This window comes from Anolis carolinensis, chromosome 3 (genome assembly GCF_035594765.1).
Source record: "Anolis carolinensis isolate JA03-04 chromosome 3, rAnoCar3.1.pri, whole genome shotgun sequence".
NCBI lineage: Eukaryota > Metazoa > Chordata > Lepidosauria > Squamata > Dactyloidae > Anolis > Anolis carolinensis.
In genome coordinates, this window is record NC_085843.1 from 113,476,674 (window position 1) to 113,496,142 (window position 19,469).

At 40.5% G+C, this 19,469-nt stretch overlaps 1 long non-coding RNA gene across 1 annotated transcript; it reads left to right on the top strand.

Moving 5' to 3' along the window:
* Nucleotides 1-16,094: 16,094 nt before the first annotated feature.
* LOC103280909 (uncharacterized) lies at nucleotides 16,095-18,498 on the top strand. Its single transcript, XR_507519.2, has 3 exons — nucleotides 16,095-16,474; nucleotides 16,760-16,857; nucleotides 17,685-18,498. It is a non-coding gene; the product is annotated as an uncharacterized LOC103280909 (long non-coding RNA).
* The last annotated feature ends 971 nt before the right edge of the window (nucleotides 18,499-19,469 follow it).

Sequence of the window (19,469 nt, forward strand, 5' to 3'; positions counted from 1 at the left end):
TCTGTTCCTAAGAAGAAAAAGAAGCACGTACACGGCTCATCATTATTTGTGTAAATACGTTCAACAGCAACTTTTACGCATTAGTGACTTTAATCTTTTCACAGAGCCTGCGGCATATTTCCCTTCCTACCCATGAATCACCTTCTATTTATGCCTAGTAATGCATGTGGAATTCTTCAGTAATGTGGCTCTCAAGCAGATGAAGATTTCCCTACGTTTACATAGGAATTTTGTTCATGTGAACAATACCAAAGAGTAGAAAGATTCCTGAGAAGGAAAAAAACAGAAGAAAGGGAGAAAAGCATTTACATTTTTTCTGCCAATCTATATCTATGAGTTAATATGTAACTTTCTATGTTTACATGTAAACATGCACACATTGGAAGGATATAAACATTAAAATATGGCTAATATTTTCAGATCAAAACAAAAATACACTCCTGATACTTCTTTTCCATAGCATCTATATCTTCCGTAATGGCCCAGGGATTATTCTCAAGCCGCTGGCAAAATAAATTGCTTTTCATCTAAAGTTTCCTTTCATTAAGTATACTTCAGTGAGAAAATCCCATCAAAGAAGCATGATTCCAGTTGATATTACTTGTGGTGACTTGTAAAGAACTGAATCATTCCAACATTCAGAGTAGAAACTGGTGAGCTCCATTAGCAAATGGGAGTATATTATGATGTTAAAGATATTTTTCTGCGTTGGCGAGAGCTGCTGCCAATTAGAGGTTGTATTGGACAAAGGTACAACAATTGCCTGGCAAAGTGAGGCAGACTTATATAGGAGCAGGTATTGCCTAATGGACAACATGCTCATTAACAATAATTCATTGATGGAGACACTTAACTGAGTATCATGAATCACTAAGGGAATGGATCATGAGCAGCTAATTTCCATACAGTCTGCATACAATTAACATGATTTGCATAAAATTTGTCAGGATGCTGCAGATCTCAGGCAGTGATGATAGCAAGAGTGCTCAAAATGTGGTTACTTAGCGATGTGGAATTTGTTTTGTTTTGTTTTTTAAAAGCAGAACGTAAGAATAGATAAATGTTAAATTAAATGAAATAATTGTCTCTTAGTGTTAGTAAGCAAATATAAGAAATCCCATAGAATCGGTCACATCTGTTCTTGTCTATTTTATGAACTTATAATCTTCTGTAAACAAAGATTCATTTTGAAGCAGCAATACACCCAGGTGAATTTGACCATGTATTCTGAAAGGCATCTACGAAGAGTAACTTAGGCGATCCCTCGTAGGTCGAGGACGATGATCTTCCAGTTGTGGGGTCTTGGTGATGGATCCATAGATGGCTGAAGTGACCTATTCTTGCCTGTTGATTTTTGGCAAGGTTAATTTGGAGGGTTGAGAGTCGTTCGTTAATGCCAATGGGTGCTTCAGTCAGGTGCTTCACCAGGTCATTTCTGATAGCAAAACCAACTTCGTGTATTCTTCACTCTTCTTCAGGCAGTCCCTTCCAGAAGAAGGTGTAGCCTCCTTTTTCTTCCTTCAGCTGTCCCTCTCCTGCTCTCCGGATCTCCTGAAGGGCTGCTATGTCGATGTTAAAGCGTCCCAGCTCTCTTGTGATAACAGTTCGGGGCGTTCACTGTCAGTATTATCCGACAGTGTCCGTACATTCCAAGTTCCAAAGTTCATTTTAATTTTTTGGCTGCAGAGTGGTGACCCCTCTGGACGCGGCAGTCCAGTCAGGGATAAGAGAGGCAGACTATGTTTAGGGCACCTTTCCCTGTGTGGGGTGAGCAGAGTGGATCCTTAAAAGGGCTACTCAGTCATGGATACAGCTGCCAGACTATTCAACTGCCTTTGACCTTGAGGTAGAGCGACTGAGTCCATATCCACCGCCCATGTGCCAGTCTGTGACTAGGGGCTTCCAGATTTCACAGTCCTGCCCCTGTCGCCACTCGCTGATCACCATGGGACTTTTGTTGGTTTGTTTTTATTTTTCTTGGAAGACGCCTGTGCGTGATATTTTTAATGTGTGGAAGTCGGTGCACGGCAGGTCAACACACAGTCTTCACAGAGTGAGGTCCCAGCAGTGGCGTGGTTAACATGACGACAGTGGCTTCTCAGTCTGTTGCAGCCTTCTTCCACTTTCACAGCCATTGTAACATGTACCATGTTATCCTCCGCCTGCTCCGCCATTGCGGTCTTTGGGTCTCTGGATTGTTCTTGGTCTGGATCCTCCTGTGGCCTTTCCTGGGAGTGCATGACTCCAGTGGTTGTGCCCGCAGGTTCATTGGAACACGCAAGCCCCCTCACCACGGCAAGGTGACAATCCATCAAGGGGGTCTATGAAGAGTACATCTACATTGTAGAATAAGTGCAGTTTGATACCACTTTAACTGCCATAGTTCCTGGGATTTGTAGCTTAGTGAGGCAACAGCAGTGAACAATGGCACTTGAAGTGGTGTCATATTGCATTAATTCTACAGTGTAGATGCACCCTAAGTCCCACTAAATACAACAGGTAAACACATTACAAAATGTCACTAAAACCAATGTTCCTAAATGGTTACGTTTTCACATTGTTCTGTTCTTTCTGATAGGTTTGCCTTTGAGTCATCATAGGTCAGAGACAATGTGAAGACACACAGCAACAACAGACTGGAAAGCAGACTCCTTCCAACATTATGTTGTTGTTTTGTAAAAGGAATATGCATGTAGTCTACCCCACTAAAAGAGCATAAGAAATATTTTGGGGGCAGTTTGTTGAATGTGTAGATCATTGCATATGACAAGTAGGTTAATTGGAATGAAGGAAAATGTGACCCTCAGCTAGAATTGCTCCTTAAGGGCACCAAGTTTAATGTCATTATTATTACAGTGTTCTGAAACATTCTGTGAAAAAGCACAGTGACAGGCTAAACTTCATTCTTAACTGCAGAAACAGAGAGTGATGTGGATTAAACATGACTAAAAGTTGCCGCAAGAAATCTTTCCTTGAAAATTCTTGTAGCTCTTGCAAATATTTATGAAGTATTATAACAACATTAAATTTCTAGTTTAGAGACAAGTGAAAGTATCACAACAGAACATTGCCGTGTGCTGAACTGAAGCACAGTAAAATCAGATCCATTGAGGTTGCCATTGGGCAGCACCAGCGCTGTCACTAGTGTTGCCATAGGGCATAATCCGAGGGCCGTATTGTATATTGGAAGAGTGAATTTTTCAGCATTATTTCATGGTGTATAACCCAGTCTTCTCAGAGTCTTCCCCACCAGATTACCTTTCTGACTATTTCAAATCAGAAGACCTTCCTGTTGAGCCTTAGGGCGCTTCAAGACAGCAGGAAATTGCAAGCTAAAGTAACCTGTTTTCATCCACATTCCTGTCCACGCGACCCACCCCAAACCCCAGATCTTCCCTCCCGGGTGGCCAGATATTATCCTGATAGCAGTCAGCCATCCCTCAAATCCCAAATTTAGGCCCTAAAACTTACCTAAAACTGCTGTCAGGCACTGAGTCTGCCTGTAAGTTTTTCAGGCTCTCCAAAATGGGCCATAAGGAAAAGAGAAGGGGGAAACCCTCTTCTCCTCACAAGCCATTTTGGCATGCCAGAAAAACTTACAAGCAGACTCTGTGCCTGGCAGCAGCTTTAAATACATCTGGGGGCCTAGATTTGGGGTTTGAGGGGAAGGGGTGGAGCCCAAAAAATCAAGGTGGCTGAGTGGATTAGGCCTGAGAATCGCATGACACAGTCCCTGGGCCCAATCCACACAGGGCCCACGGCTGGTAAGACCCAGATCTTACCTAAGATCTGAGTCTTACCAGGTATCTAATTAATTTGGAACAAAGCAAGGAAACCAAATTAATTTGGTTTTATCCTTTAGATGCCTCCAATAAAACCGAGACAGGTCTTGGATTATATTTTGGCCTCTCTGGATGGGTCCTTAGTAATTCAAGAGTGTCCTTGAATAACAGAACAGTGGTATGTTGAACATATTCAAGATGAATGGGTCTGTGAAGCAGAACCAAAAATCAGCAGTAGAACTCAACTTAGATAATAGCCCTACTGCTTGGGGGCTTGGCATTTTTTTAGTCTATAAATAGATGTTTCAAGGTTTGCAACATTTTAAAAGTAATTTGCTATTCTACTCATTATGGAACTTAGAAAAAGGAATGGTGTTACACGATGGTGAGGGGATACACGCCATTTGCTGTTCTGCTTTGGGCAGCAAAATGATTCCACAACTGGATTAGTCTTGGCTTATTTAGACACTGTATTACCAATGAAATGAACGTGCATTCATTTTATATATTGCATGTATATTTCTCCCAGAATAGTAAAGTGACTTCCAAAACATCATGCCAACCTGAGCCTAAACATGCAATCACGCACATGTGTGTAATATGAATATTAATCTGTCTTGAAAGAGTAACCATGTTACAGTTAAGGAAAACACAGCTTAATAATAGCACAGGAGTCTGATCTGATCCCTACCGTGTTTCCTCAAAAATAAGACAGTGTCTTATATTAATTTTTGCTCCGAAATAAGCGCTAGATCTTATTTTCAGGGGATGTCTTATTTTTCCATGAAGAAGAATTCACATTTATTGTTGAACAAAAAAATGAACATTTATTATACACTGTACAGTAGTTGTCATCACAAACCAGCATAACCAGACAAACTGTGAATCCTATCAAGAATTTCTTGTTATTACCAATATTTCCATGTATAACACTTTATGGTACATACATTTACTGATCCTGCATGCTCTGGTGTTCTGTTTGTTGGGCATGTCTTATTTTAGGGGAACGGGGTATTTGTTGGCCCTCTTCTTCCAGTTTCCAGCAGTCTCTCCTGCAAGTCACATTCTTGGCATGAGTCACTGCCTGTAATACCCAAGTCAAAAACTGCAGTATGAATAATTCTGTTGTCCCTTTGTAAAATCCTGCAGCTAATAAGGGTTCTGTACCCTAGCAAAGAACTATAGATTGACTTTTTTCTTTCATTTCTTCTACATAGAGTGGTTGCCGCAAGTGATGTAGCTGAGCGAAGTTAGCAGGTCAGAATATTTGCTTGTTATTTTGTTTGAAGAATCCACATTCCAGCACCTCTTTGAATGGAAAAGCTCTGAAGGCATACAGTACATTTCTCATTCTGGGACTTGTAATAGGAAGAATCAAATGCCTATATTATTATCTCTGAAGGAAATTCTCCTGAAAGATTCTCATGCATCTCTTCACCATCACTTCTCACAGCCCTGAGGAGCAATAGAGTCCAGCAAGATGTTGTTTATAAATTAAACAAAGTCCTTTAAGAAAAATAAAACAACTTAATGAGTTCAGATACTCCTTGGCTGTATTTAAAGACATTAGCTATGGAGTAAGGTAGAGTGAGGTTTCAACAGTTCTTACACAGGTTTGGTTTGCCACTCAGGGGCCTTCTACACATGCCCTAACATGCAGAAGAAACCAGATTAAAAAAAGGGGGGTAGCTAAATGACATTTTATGAAAATGTGTGTTGATTCTGATTAACAGCTGAAAAACACATGTCAAAAAAGGTGCACTTAAAATGATTTTAGCTGAAAAATGTGCATAGTCACATGACTGTATATTCCTGCACTCAAGGGAAACGTGATTTTTTTTCTTATATCCTGGTGTGGAACTGCTTCAGCGCATGTGCGCATTTTGAAATCCTGAAACAGTTGATTTGCACTGTAAACAAATGGAGCCACTGACACTCAGGCAGCTAAATGAAAGCACAAATGAAAAGCAATTACATTGAGAACTCTTCGTTCTAATCTTTATGAAATTAAACAAAGCTTGAATGTACCGAATGGTGAAGAGAGATAATAAAAATAATAAGGAATTTGCTTGTATGTAAATTTAGATATCTGCATGAACATATATGAGTCCAGTGCCTCTCAGAGAGTCATTTTTTTAAAAAGTAAATTTCAGCTGAATGTCCCCTGTCCATCTTACGGATTTCTAAAATCCGCTACAAAGGAAGGTGTTAGGATGGTGGGAGACCATTTACTGGGAATGACAGGTTTGTGTTTGGACTTGCTGTCAGGTCCCGCAATTTTTTGCCCCACTTATTTGACCCGCATTTTGACGCTGTCTGGAAACGCCCTTTTAGCTAACTAGCAAATCGTACACAATGCAATTTCATGAGGAATTTCATTATGGGCAGTACAGCTTTTGATGTGACTTCTATCAGGCAAAATGAGGTGGTCATCTCAGGTAGTTGATGTTGAATAGCTCATCCTGAACTATCCTGCTGTCTTTGGGTGCCATAGATAAATGATTTTCCATCATCACTGTCACACAAGGACATCTTGATTACATGAAAATCTAAGTACAATCCATTTGGCCTCTACTGGAGGGGGGCATTTTTTTTTTGCCTTAAAAGCAAAACGTCTGTGGCTACTTCTAGGTCTTAAACCTGTTTGTGTGCTGTCAGTCTATATGTCTAAGTTAAACAAGCTGTCTCTTCTCATTCATCTAAAAGTAATAATGATGGTCCCTGAGTCAGCTAGCTTGTTGATACTGAAAAGTTTAATTTACATATGTTTAATTCATGCATACCCAGTACAAAAGTATATGATGTACGTATTTGAATACGAATTTGAACCAAGGTATGATTTTTTTAAGGTGTTTCCATGGAAACTGTAGATTCTGGAGGATAAATGTTAACAAAGAAGGGACATATCCCTTCCCACCTCATTGTAACTACCTCAACTTTTCACTATGGATTTTTTCAGGTTTTTGTTTTTTGCCTCGCTCAGAATAAAATGCTATGTCAAATCAAGATTTCTACAGTTATTTGAAAACCCATGTATTTGACAATAAAATAAACACATCCTCCAAAGGGATGATTGGATCCAGGAGTAATAAATTATCTGGATCTATTACTCTCTTTAAGATATAAAGAATTTCTAGGCCAGTTTCAAAGAATGCATGCATTTATTTCGCAAATAAAACCTGAATCTTGTAGTTAGAGTTTCATGTAATCATGATGTCTTTAACCACCATTTTTGAAAAGATGAACTATGTTATTGCAGATGAAAGGATTCTGTATGATAATAAAGTAGGTCAAGCAGCAGCAAATTTGGTTATTTTTGACCATGGTGGGGTTAACAAGATGCATATAACATTTGCCTCAGGAGGACAATCACATGGTCTCAGTGTATATGATACCACAGCAGGATATCAATAGCTTCGGGTTCCCGTTAAATGGCATCATGGTGTGCTCTCTCAGGCAAGAAAATGTATATCTGCAATTGTTTGAAGATGATCTCTCCAGTGTATGTAATGGAACCTGACAGTATAAAAGGGTCCCACTTCCATTTCTTTATGGACATCCGTGCAACCTTTTCATATTTACTGAACACTGTTTTCCACATAAAGGGAAAGGCACGCAGAAGGATCAACAATAGCGAATAGATCAGACAGCTACTGATCTTCTGAGGATAACAAGATATGCTTTTACTTCTTTGACCACAGAAGTCAAGAGATAAAGAATTCTATAAATGCCAAGCTCCACATTTAGAGAATGGGCATTTTATTTCAACATATAAGTAGATATATGTCATTCAAGACAAAGCCTTCAGTATGTGCCACCAATCAGTGATTTTTTTTGCTTTATTGTTCCCTGTAAAACCACATCAAAATACATTTAAAGAGCAAGGATTATATTTAATTAACAATGGTGGATTCCCATGTTCTAAATGGCCTGTGTCCACAATGGAATGACCACTATGGCTCCCAAATATTGGGCTGGATAACAGTGTAATGCTATTATTATTTTTTTACCATGCTTTAGTTTTTCAATTGAAAAATTCAGTTTTGTACAAGTTCATTCACGATATCTTTATATCTTCCAACTGCACGTTTCCTTGAGATGCCGGATCTGGCTGCTATAATATATGCTTTAGGGCGCTTCCAGATTTGACAGAAATGCACGCCAAAGTGGGTTTTTAAAACCCGCTTAGACATGCATTTCTGTCCCCCCCCCCCAAAGAAAATTGGGCTTTCCCAGTGGGGTGTTTAGATGCCCTCCCGGTAACTAAGGCACCCAGAAGCAACCCCCCCCCCAAAAAAAACAGCCTTGAAATTGTAACTGTACAAAATTGTACTGGGCAGCCATTACACTGCTCCAGCAGTCTTCCTGGTGCATAGAAATGATGCCCCAGGAGGCATGGGAATGGGACAGAAGCAAGTGCGTGGCTCGGTAAGTTTTTTACAATTTTAAGGTTGGTTTGGGGGGCTTTTAGGGAGGTGGGGTGCCCTCTTAGTTCTCCAGGCTCATGGAGCCTGAAAACTGAGAGGGCTGTGGAGACTGATCCATGGGTAGTCCAAGACTATTCAGAAGTCAGTCCCCACAGGCCCAATACCCCATTACCCAGGCCTTTCAGGAAGGCATGAGTCTAATGGAGTATCTAATTAATTCGGGACAAACAGGGTTTGCCTACTTTGTCCCGAATTAATTCTCTTTTACTAGAGGCATTGTTTGGACACCTCCAGTAAAAGCCTGACAGGTCCCACATGTTGGGGCCTGTCTGGAAAGGCTCTTAGTTACATCCTGTTTGGATTACTATAATACATTACTCATGGGGCTCCCCTTGAGGAGTGTGCCGAAACTTCATCTGGTCCAAAGAGCTATGGCAGGATTGGGAATGGCTACAGGGAGCACACAACTCTTTATGCAATAGTTCCAGTGGCTGCCAGTTTGTCTCCAAACACAATTCAAAGTACTTATCACTATATGGATCAGGTCCAGGCTATCCAGCAAATCATCGCTTCCAATTCGAATCTACCTGGGTCCTAAGATCCTCAAGAGATGTGGTCCCACCATTATTGCACATACGGTTGGTGGGAACGAGAGAGCGGGCCTTCCCTCTCGGTGGCTGCTCCTCGACTCTGGAACTCCTTGCTTAGGGAAGCCAGAATAGCCTCCTTCCTGCTGCCCTTCTGGCAGCAGTCTAAAACTTTTCCATTCAGGGCAGGCTTTTAAAGGAGAATGCTTTTGAGCGTGAGTTGTGGGGAGCGTGCTTTAGGGTATTACATTATTTTAACAGTTTTTAAAATGTTTTAAGTGATTTTAATTTGTGTGTTTGATCCTATATTATTTGGGTTTTGGGGATTTTTAAATTGCGTTCTTAACATTGTGAGCCAATTTCTGTTTTAGGCCCATTCTACTCTGCCATGTAATCCAGATAATCAAAGCGGATAATTCCACATTATCTGCTTTGAACTGAATTATATGAGTCTACAATGCCATATAACCCAGTTCAAACCAGATACTCTGGATTTTATATGTGTATATATGTATATATTTTATAGTGTAGAAGGGGCCTTAGTCAAAACATAAACAAAGTAATAATAGTAATAATAATATGAATAACTGTTTTTAATTGTCTGCTCTAGAGAAAATATTTTTACTTATTTTTAAAGTAAGTTTTAGTCATATGTGTATTGTTTTGAAAGTCTGCACCTATGTTTATAACCTTGGGGGCTGAAGAAAGATAAACAAATTTCTTTAAAAAATGCCTCAAAATAAAGTCACAACATTTTCTATCAATTATGGTCATTTTACAACATGAATTGGAGCGAAAATGATATATATGTTTTGTTTCACTTGCTACCATTCACACCCCCCCCCCCCCCCCCGCAGGATTGCTTTCCTGGAGCCCGATGGGTAAGAACAAGAGTAGGTAACTGTAGCCCCTTTATTGGACTATATTAGACTGTAATTTCCATGATCCCTCACAATTGGCTATATTGGCTCCATCTTAGACATTGCTGTGCAACATCTAGAATCATCAATTGTCTGTCCCTTACTTATAGCCTCATTAGATAGAGTCATACGGGGTGAAACAGTGTCCCAAATAAGTTTGAATGTAATCAAACCATTCCTGGATTTTTTTATTTAAAAAATCTTAATTCTTTCTGCACTGGCCTTTTAAAGACTATAGAGATTAAGATTATTTCAGACCTCCCAGCTGTTCTAGTTACCATGGCTTGGATTTAAGCAGTGATTTATAAAACAAAATATATCAAGTACAGCAGTAAATAGATCTAGGGCAGTATTTAGTTTCAAAAAGAACATATGATGTAGTCATTGCATGTGCACACAGATTGGGACCTGTGCTTTCTATATTTATTTCTAAAATCAAAATTTGCTTGAGCTGAAAAGGCTGTGGTTGGTAGAATCAGAATGAGTGGGTGGATTGACCTAAATTCATAACCCAGAGTTACACATATCACAATCTCTATGTATTCCCTTTTTTAGGGATTATTTTGGGACCATCAAAGTCTTTCAACCCCAAATTATAGGAAGCATTGAGTGCAATTGACTAGGATCTGCTCACCTGTTGGTTGGTGGGCCCACTCTTCCTTATGCAAGCAAATTGTGACAAGTCCTGCACCTGCCTGTCCCTCTAGAGCAGTGCTTCGCAACCTGTGGGTCCCCAAGAGTTTTCGCCTACAACTCCCAGAAACCCCAGCCAGTTTACCAGCTCTGGAGATCACTTTTACAGCCTCATCACACCAGAGCATGGACCTACTTTAAATCCAGTTCCTGCCTTCTGCAGAATTCTGGGGTTTATAGTTTAGTGAGGCCCAGAACCTGCCTGGCTGAGCTGTTTAAAAGCCCCTCCCTATACTACAAGCCCCAGAATTCTGCAGGAGGCAGAAACTGGATTTAAAGAAATCAATTTTCTAGGTCTTTGTAGTGGTTGGGAATGTTAGATCTTTGATGCATCACTCTGTTCTACCATCATAGCAGTGGCTTGGTCCTGCTTTGATTTTAGATTTATCACACAACATTGTATGAGTTCTCATGGTGTTGTTGTGCTGTATAGCTATCAGGAATGTGATTTTTTTCATACTGAAAGCAATCCATTAATAACTTCATTTCCTGGCTATGATCCAGGAGCTACTTTGAGTGCAGATGTGAGAATTATTAATAGGTCCAGTGCGGGTTGGCTGTCCTTTCCTTGGGGGCTTCCAAAGAAATCTTCAGCAAGGATATGATACGCAGTATCAACAATTTGGGGCCCCTGGTGGCACAGTGTGTTAAAGTGCTGAGCTGCTGAACTTGCGGACCAAAAGGTCCCAGGTTCAAATCTCTCGAACATAATGAGCGCCCACTGTTAGCCCCAGCTCCTGCCAACCTAGCAGTTTGAAAACATGCAAATGGGAGTAGATCAATAGGTACCGCTCCGGCGGGAAGGTAACGGCGCTCCATGCAGTCATGCCAGCCACATGACCTTGGAGGTGTCTATGGACAACGCTTCGGCTTAGAAATGGAGATGAGCACCAACCCCCAGAGTCGGTCACAACTGGACTTAACGCCAGGGGAAACCTTTATCTTTACCTTTATCAACAATTTACTGTCATTACAAATACAGCTGAGGCAGTTTTTGAATGTATAAACAGGCATAACAGTGTGATGTGATAAATGCCTTAATTACCTGGCTCCCTGCTTCCCAATCAACAAATGACTAGTTCATCTTAGTGATGGCTTCCCAGTTTGTGGGAACTTGGGAGACTGGGACAGTATTCACTGCATAGCATTTAACTATGATATTTATGTATATGTAAATCCTCAAAGGGATTCTGGCCTCTGTCAACATAGGAATAGCTTTTTAACTTGCTGTCTAGAATATTCAGCATGGATTAAATTTGGACAGAGATTTTGTATTGCACAAGCATTATCCTTGGCAGTTACTAACAGATCTTTAAATATTTCATAGCAGTCTCCAACTAATGAGAGGACCAAGGCAAATCATGAGAAAAATCCATAGTCACATTGGCTGTGAATGGGAAATTGTCATATACTGTATCTCTAGGAATTTAGGTATAGACGTGTGTGTTGATCCAAACAGTATGCAGGTGTAGCTGATTCTAAATAACATTATTTTAAAATGTAAGTTTCTTTTGATTCATCCCAAAATCTAGTACAATGTATATTGTAATGCCCTAAAATATTTTAAATATTAATAGGAATATAATCCACACATATGTTTTTGGAATATAATTCACACATATGTTGCTTTGTAAATATTCTGATAATGATTAGGAGAACTGCTTTAGTATCAGAGAAGCAGAAATATTTGATGATGATGTTGGCTAGGTGCCTTTGGTCCTTAAGGGCCTTTGGTTACAATTGATTAAGGGTCCAACTAGACATTAAGAGTGATGTGTATTCCCTGATGTTAACATGTATTTCTTCCTGTAGCGTGTTCTTTCCAAAACACTCCTTGAAATTAACATGATTTTCTTCAGAGATTTGTGCCCTGGCAATCAGGCATGAAAGTAAAACCTGATGACAAAACAAATGAAGCCCACACACAAGAGATAGCACATGAAATTGCATGATACATAATTGAGGACAAGCATGTATTATAATGTACAGACATATCTCAGATGAAGTATGGGCCAAATATGTGGTCTAAAATTGATCCGGAATATTTTGGATCCTAAAAGAAATAGAATGAAAGTTTCGAATGATATAGGAAGGGCAGTGGTTTGTGACATCAGTCATAACAATGAAAACTTCACCTGGTAGATCAAGAAGTTCAAGGACAAAGGGAAAATATCAAAAGTAGAATCTGGGTGGGGAAAAAATGGATAGAAAGAAGAGTCTAAATTTTTAAAAAAATCATTGAGATAGGCAACTACTGCTACTCTGTTTTCTTACTGCCTTTTTACTGCTTTCGTCTATTACACAGCCCAATTCAACCCTTTATTACTCCCTGTGCTGTTTGGAAAAGAGACTAATGGAATATGGTAGCTAAAAGAGAACTATATAGGCGAGGAATCAAATTTATTTTCAGATAATTTTTGTTATAGGGCTGCAATATAGAGGACAGATATGTGTGGAAAAACTGCCCCCCCCCCTTGGAGTATAGGTTTGGGGCAAAATTAATTCAGAAAAAATGAATTTTGTGGCCAACCTGAGAAAGCAATTAATAGGGGGTAGGGGGATTAGGGTGACCTCTGAGACTGGAGATGAGAGACTGGGACATAAAAGAAACAATATTTGCTTACTTGTTTGTTTACAGTATTTATACCCTGTTCTTCAACCACAAATGCTCTCAGAGTAATTTACAAATTGTTGATTTGATACTAGTTTCCTATCTTCAGACTTACAAACTGAATAAAGCAGGACAGCCAAACAAAAAAGAATGATAGTGGTCGTGTTGGAGGAAAGAACCTTCTCAAGCCTACTCTATTTGATGTTCGATTGTTTTGTGTTGTGCTGATTTATACCCAGAAGTAGATGTCAACTTAGTTTGCAGTTACCTTATCTCTATATACCTATGTTATCAAGACCGCGATTTAGCAGGGATCTGCCCTGTGAGGGAGATCCAATCCGTCTCCCAGAAGAGGGAACGAACCTTGGTGAGCCGACCGAAAAGTAGGAAATAAACCAGAATATAATTTACCTGAGACCGAAAGGAAAAGCTCTGCCAAGTTGAAGGAAAAACCGTCAAAGTGTTTATTAAAGCGATTCAGCTGAAAAGGACATCATGCAGTGATAGATTGACATGCAAGATGTAACGATACATTGAAAATAAAGCCATTTTATACATTTCTAAGTTTGAAGTCTGCTTGAATCTCCCGCCCTGTCCCTCTGCCCAATCTGGCTTCTGATAGGTCGAGGGCGGGAGGGAGCTTGGTTCTCTGCCCCGCGCCTCGGCCAATGAGGAACAACCTTCGCCTCTGCCAGGGCCAATCAGGTTGGGGAAGGCGGGAGTCAGCTAGACAATGGGTTCTGGTGAATGAATCATTGGGGTTATCTTATGCAAAGCGATTACCCGAGGCTAGCGCCTTCCAAGATAATCTTAAGATTATTGCTGTTTTTGAATAGGGTCATTTGGGATGTCCAGGATCCTTTACGCACGTACACAGTTCATGAACACCTGTGGTGTGGCGGAGATGTCAGTTAATATTGACACTATGGGATTATGGTGGCAGGACCAGTGGGGAGTCTTCCTTTGGCTCCCCAGGGATCCAGGATGGGATTGTGATCAACATTACCATATGAGATTTTATCACCCCAGGGACTGCTCCGAACTGAGGTGTTTCAATCTCTTGCTATGGGCCATGCAGATGTAACATAGATTAAATCTTTATGGTGACAGTTTATACTTTTTTGTGTGTGAAGCCCAGAATCTAGGATGAGAGAAGGCAGGAATTTTTGGGGTCAGCTAGAGTTCAGGCTATGCCTTCATTAATTAAAACATACTAGGGAATATAGAGAATCATATCTTATCCATTTCCACCCAAAATTACCGAAAAAAGTACTAAATATTAACATTTATAGCTTATTTTCCATTCCTGCGCTAATAGCGCAAAGCGGGAGGCTATTTAGGCAAGGAACACAGTTTGACAATCAGCTAATTATCAGAGAAAGAATGGTCAAAAATGATCTTTGTTGGTTGTATTTTAAAGATTAAGCGATTTTAGTCATAAATATGAATTGGGGTGATTCTTGGTGCAAAATTGAGTGAGTTATGAATGAAAATGCATGCTGGGGGTGGGCAATTTGGCAATTCAGCCATATCGTGGTTTATCTAAGAACAAGGAGAGAATTCAGATTCCCTCTGGTTTTAGAGGGAAGGAAGAAAACCCAGGTTTTTCTGTAATATAACATATATAAAAGGGAAATATATGAGTCTGGGGGTCTTCCAGGGAACCCACAGACCAAGTTACATCTGGCTAAACAGTTAATAAAGAATTGATTCCAATATTTCATAAACATATAAGCATACAATTCATGAAAAGTCCATAAGCAGCTCAGGTTGCTTTCTGTCCTTGGGAGTCCAACAAGAGTATATGAATGAGGAATCCTGTTCATTCATAAAAATGAATGAATGAACCGAAGAAGTCCGCCTGGGAGTCTTTGCCATTTTGGGGATTGCAGCTGGTCCTTGAAGAAACTACATTTCTCTCCCAGGGAATGGCAGCCCCCTACCAGTAGCCCTGGGAGAAACTTGCGTCCCTGAAAAGGCATCCTGCCAGCCGCGGGAGCCGAGAAGCGGCACGGGGCTGCAAAGAGCAATTGGAACCGGCTTTTTGACAGTCAACAGTTTCGAAGTTTTAGAATGGACCAATCCTGGCGCTGTTGGTTGTCCCGGAAGCAGGAGTCTTTAAAAGTGTTAAATATGAAAGATAGGCATGCTTGGAATATTTTTGAGAAAGTTATGGTTCAATTTGTTCCGTTCGCCATGTTGTTATATGGCAAGGAGAACGCGGTGAGGTTAATGGAGGAAGGAGGGAGGATTTCATGCGAGGGAGTCAAGAAAGGATACAAAATAACTACTGGAGAGGATTTCAGGTTACAGGAAAGGATACCTTTTTATTCAAGGATTAGTTACAGTGTCAGGACTGGGGAAAGCAATGAAAAGAAAATTTAATAATAAATTGTTGCGGTCTGGACATTCTCCCACTTTGCAGGCGATCCGGATCTGTGGAACTCCCCGCCGCAGGTCAGATGAATTTAAAAGCGGGGGTCTCTGCTATTACCTACAGCAGTGGGTGGGACTGCAGGTCATGTGACTGACTCAGTGATGGTTTAGAATGTTCAGTTTTAAAAGGATGACCGTTAGAGAAGCTGGTTGAGCCTTGAGTTGCTTGAGTATAGAAGTCTGTTAGAGTGGAGAGGCAGTTGGGAGTTAGAACTGTTGAGGCTTGTGTTTTCTTTGAAAGTAGACTATACAACAGAGCTGTATAAAGCAATATAGTTTATGAAGAGACTGTTAAAGTTTATAAGTTTAAGATACTCTCTAAACGTTCTGAAGTTTTTCACCTGACAAAGAAATGTGCCTGTTTCTTTAAATACATGAAGCCATCAGTAAACAATCTTGTTACTTTAAAAGAAGTCTACTTGCATCATTGTCTGTTGAAAGCATCTAATAGAAACAAAATATCTACATGCCCAGCGATCATCCTTTACCAAGTAAACTCTGATATCCCATTAGGTTGTGATCCTAACAGGTCATAATCTATACCCGATGGGTTGTGATCCTAACAGGTCTCATCCAGCCAATTCCCAATAGGTAGAGGGTCTAATTATTGGGGGGGGGGACGACGACATTTTTTCAACACAGAAAATGAACTGTGCTGAGAAGTGAAAATTGAAACAAAGCCAGTTGAAAAAGTGTTGGGTTATCTAAGCAATCATGCATGCATTTTCAATGTGGGATGGTTTATGTAGTTATGTCTGTTGCTTAGTAACCTGAGCCAAGCTGCATTCCAGAGTTGATGACACCATTTAAGGGTTTTGCATATGAAATGGGAAATGAGTGTATCCTTTCTGGGGACACACAGGAAGTGATGTACAGATGCCTCTTCCTGTCTCTTCCTCTTCGCTCCTGACCATGCCATGCTGATGTTCCTGTCTGTTAAGAGATATGTAGTTTCCTGAACTGTTTTTCTTTGGAACTAAGATGTTTTTTGCCTGTATGACCATCATCATACAAGATTGTGAGTAAACATATTTTTGCTATTTTATTTGATGTCTCTGATGCTTATTTTATGCGCATGACTTTTTAAAGGGAAAGGGAGGCTGGATATTTTGTCTTGTTTAATTTCTTTTTACCTCTGCTCACATAAACCCCTAGTCTTCTGCATTTTTACTGCTCTGCACGAATGTTTAACCATATTGGAATCATAATCTTAACAGGTTATGAAAATATATTCCTATTAAAAAGCAATAGAACGTCAGTATGTTTGCTTCTCGGTCTTTTCACCTTGCTATTTTTATTTCAGTTTCAGCTGTTATTCAAGGGAAGAAAACCAGCATGCCTGTAAAACAAGCAACAGAAATTAATGTTATTCTGGGATCAATCAGAATCAATTGCTTTGAGGTATTTAAATATGGCTTAACATGAGCAAACAATATATCAATTGACTCTTTAAAAATACTTGTCATAGGTGTTGGCTGCAACCATTTCTTAAATCACATCACTTCTAACCTAAGTTGCTTCCAAAAATACATTCCACAAAGACCTGTGAGGAGAGTGCATTTTACACAACCACTGATGCCTTCACTGAGTGCATTGCTAAAGGTAGAAATCTTGGCATACCTGTGCTCAGTAGATGCCAGTCTCACCTCTCTCAAAGGATGCATCTATTCTACACTGTAGAATTAATGCAATACGACACTGCTTTAACAGCCATGGCTCCATGCTCAAGAAACTTGGGAGTTTTAGTTTGGTGAGGTAGCAGTACATTTTGGCAGAGAAGGCTAAAGACCTTGTGGGGTGTCAAATGGTACCATCTTTTAGGCCCCTTCCGCTCTGCCCCTATATTCCAGGATCTGATCCCAGATTATCTAATTTAAACTGGATTATCTGAGTCTCCACAGCCAGACAATCTGGGATAAGTAGATAATCTAGGATCAGATCCTGGGATATAGGGGCAGTGTGGAAGGGGTCTTAGTGAGGAGGGAGAAAGAGGGATCTACAATTCTTCTTTCCATATAAAAACCACAACAAGAAGTTTTTGTGTGTAAATAATGTATATGCATGTTTGTACAGAGGGCATTAACAGCAACATTGAGGCCCTGAGCCATGGGGTTGGGTGGGGGGCTGAACCATTTCTTCCAGAGTTGTACCAATGATGATCCAGTCTAATATCAGCTGCTATGCATATCATGTTGAAGACTGTCTTCACTGTTCTATCACCTTCGCAGGTACATCTGACGTGAACACAAAAGGGCCTTTTTGGTGGCTGTTCCCAGGCTCTAGAACTCCCTTCCTAAAGAGATTAGAGAGACATTCTCCTTGCTGACCTTTCATAGGCAGTGAAGACTTTGATGTTTTGTCAGGCTAATTCCCCCAGGATGGGGAGACATTCCGCATACTACACCAGTCATATTTGTTGTTCTTTAAAATGTACAATGTATTGATTGATTGATTGTATCTATTTTACCTTTGTAAACTGCCTTGAGTCTCAGATTGGTAAAAGGAGGAGTAACAACCACAGGAACAACACTGACAGCACCACACTTAAAGGCAGAAAGTGTATCAACCCTGGAGATAGTGCTTGACCTTTCCCTTCTAAAGGTCAGTAGGGTCAGTGTAAACTCCTTGTCATGTCTCTCTCACAATCCCTCAGCATTAAACCCATGCTTATGAATCCATGACCTGTGTGTGCAAACTTGTGATTGTCTAAGTGCAGATCTACAAGAGTGAAGTGTGAATTCAGCAGAAATAAGTGCAGCCTTCAGAGACCAATGCTGTGTTGTCCATGACACTGAATCCAAACTTTTTCTAGTTTTGCTTGCAAAAAAGGAACAGCAGTAGGTGATATTAATGGCAGAATATTTCTGAAAGCTTCTTGCATTTTGCAGGGTGGTCTGGCGGGCAGTGTAAAAGCCTCTGCACTCCATCTCGTGCCTCACAATTCACCCAGGCATACAATAAACCTTCAAAATCGCTTGGCCTGTCATGTCTTGTTGCTCAATGTTAAACTGCTTGTTATAAATAAACATGTTCCTAATAATAGTTTTCTGTCTCTTCATGACCTGGTTCACTGGAGTGGTTCAGGACTACAAATCAGACTTTCAAATGAAGGGGGGGGGGACTCCAGTGGTTACAGAAAATGTAACATGAAAAGGGCAGAAGAGGGTAGATTAGGGCAAGCTATATGAGCCACTGCTCACTGCAATGCTGACATTTTAATGGACTTGTTATAGCATATATACACTCTGCTTCAAAGCCACATTAGACAGTCATCTGTGTTTTGCGGGGAAAACATGTGTAAACTCCATCTCTCTTCCCTTTTCCCTCTGTTACTCATACACCGAGGCTATGTCTACATGGCCAAATTAAAGTGTACTTACTGCTGAACTGCTGCAGGGAGTCCACATGATATATAGCTAGAGTTGATGTTCATCTGTAACAGCAGCACACAGAATTTACTCTAGTTTTGGAGCTATTGACAAATGGATTGGACTAGATCAGGGGTTCTCAACCTGTGGGTGCCCAGAAATCCCAGCCAGTTTACCAGCTGTTTGGGTTTCTAGGAGTTGAAGGCCAAAACATTTGGGGACCCTCAGGTTAAGAACCACTGGACTAGATTCAGCCAGATCCGTAGTACACATCATCAATAGGAACACTGCCACTGCCTTCCAGGGGCTTGCTGGAGACTTCCCATTTTGGGTAATGTTATTTCTGTTGCTGAACCATGTGACCAGAAATGCAACATCTTCAGCAAGCCTTGGGATTCAGGCCACTGTGTCACTGTATGCGTCCTTGGACTGTTCCGCTATGTAAATGGCCAAAGGGCTCCAGGGATGTTCTTGACATGCGTCCCAACAGTTCTGGAGCCCTTTGCACTGGATAGTTCCAATATGTATTGACATGCCCTGAGTCACAAAATATAGTAACTATTTTCAGGGATGGAAGTTCAGGTGCTTGGTTGACAAAAGGTAGCTCCTCTAAAGCTCCTATTTCCATTGGAGAGGAGTTTGGGG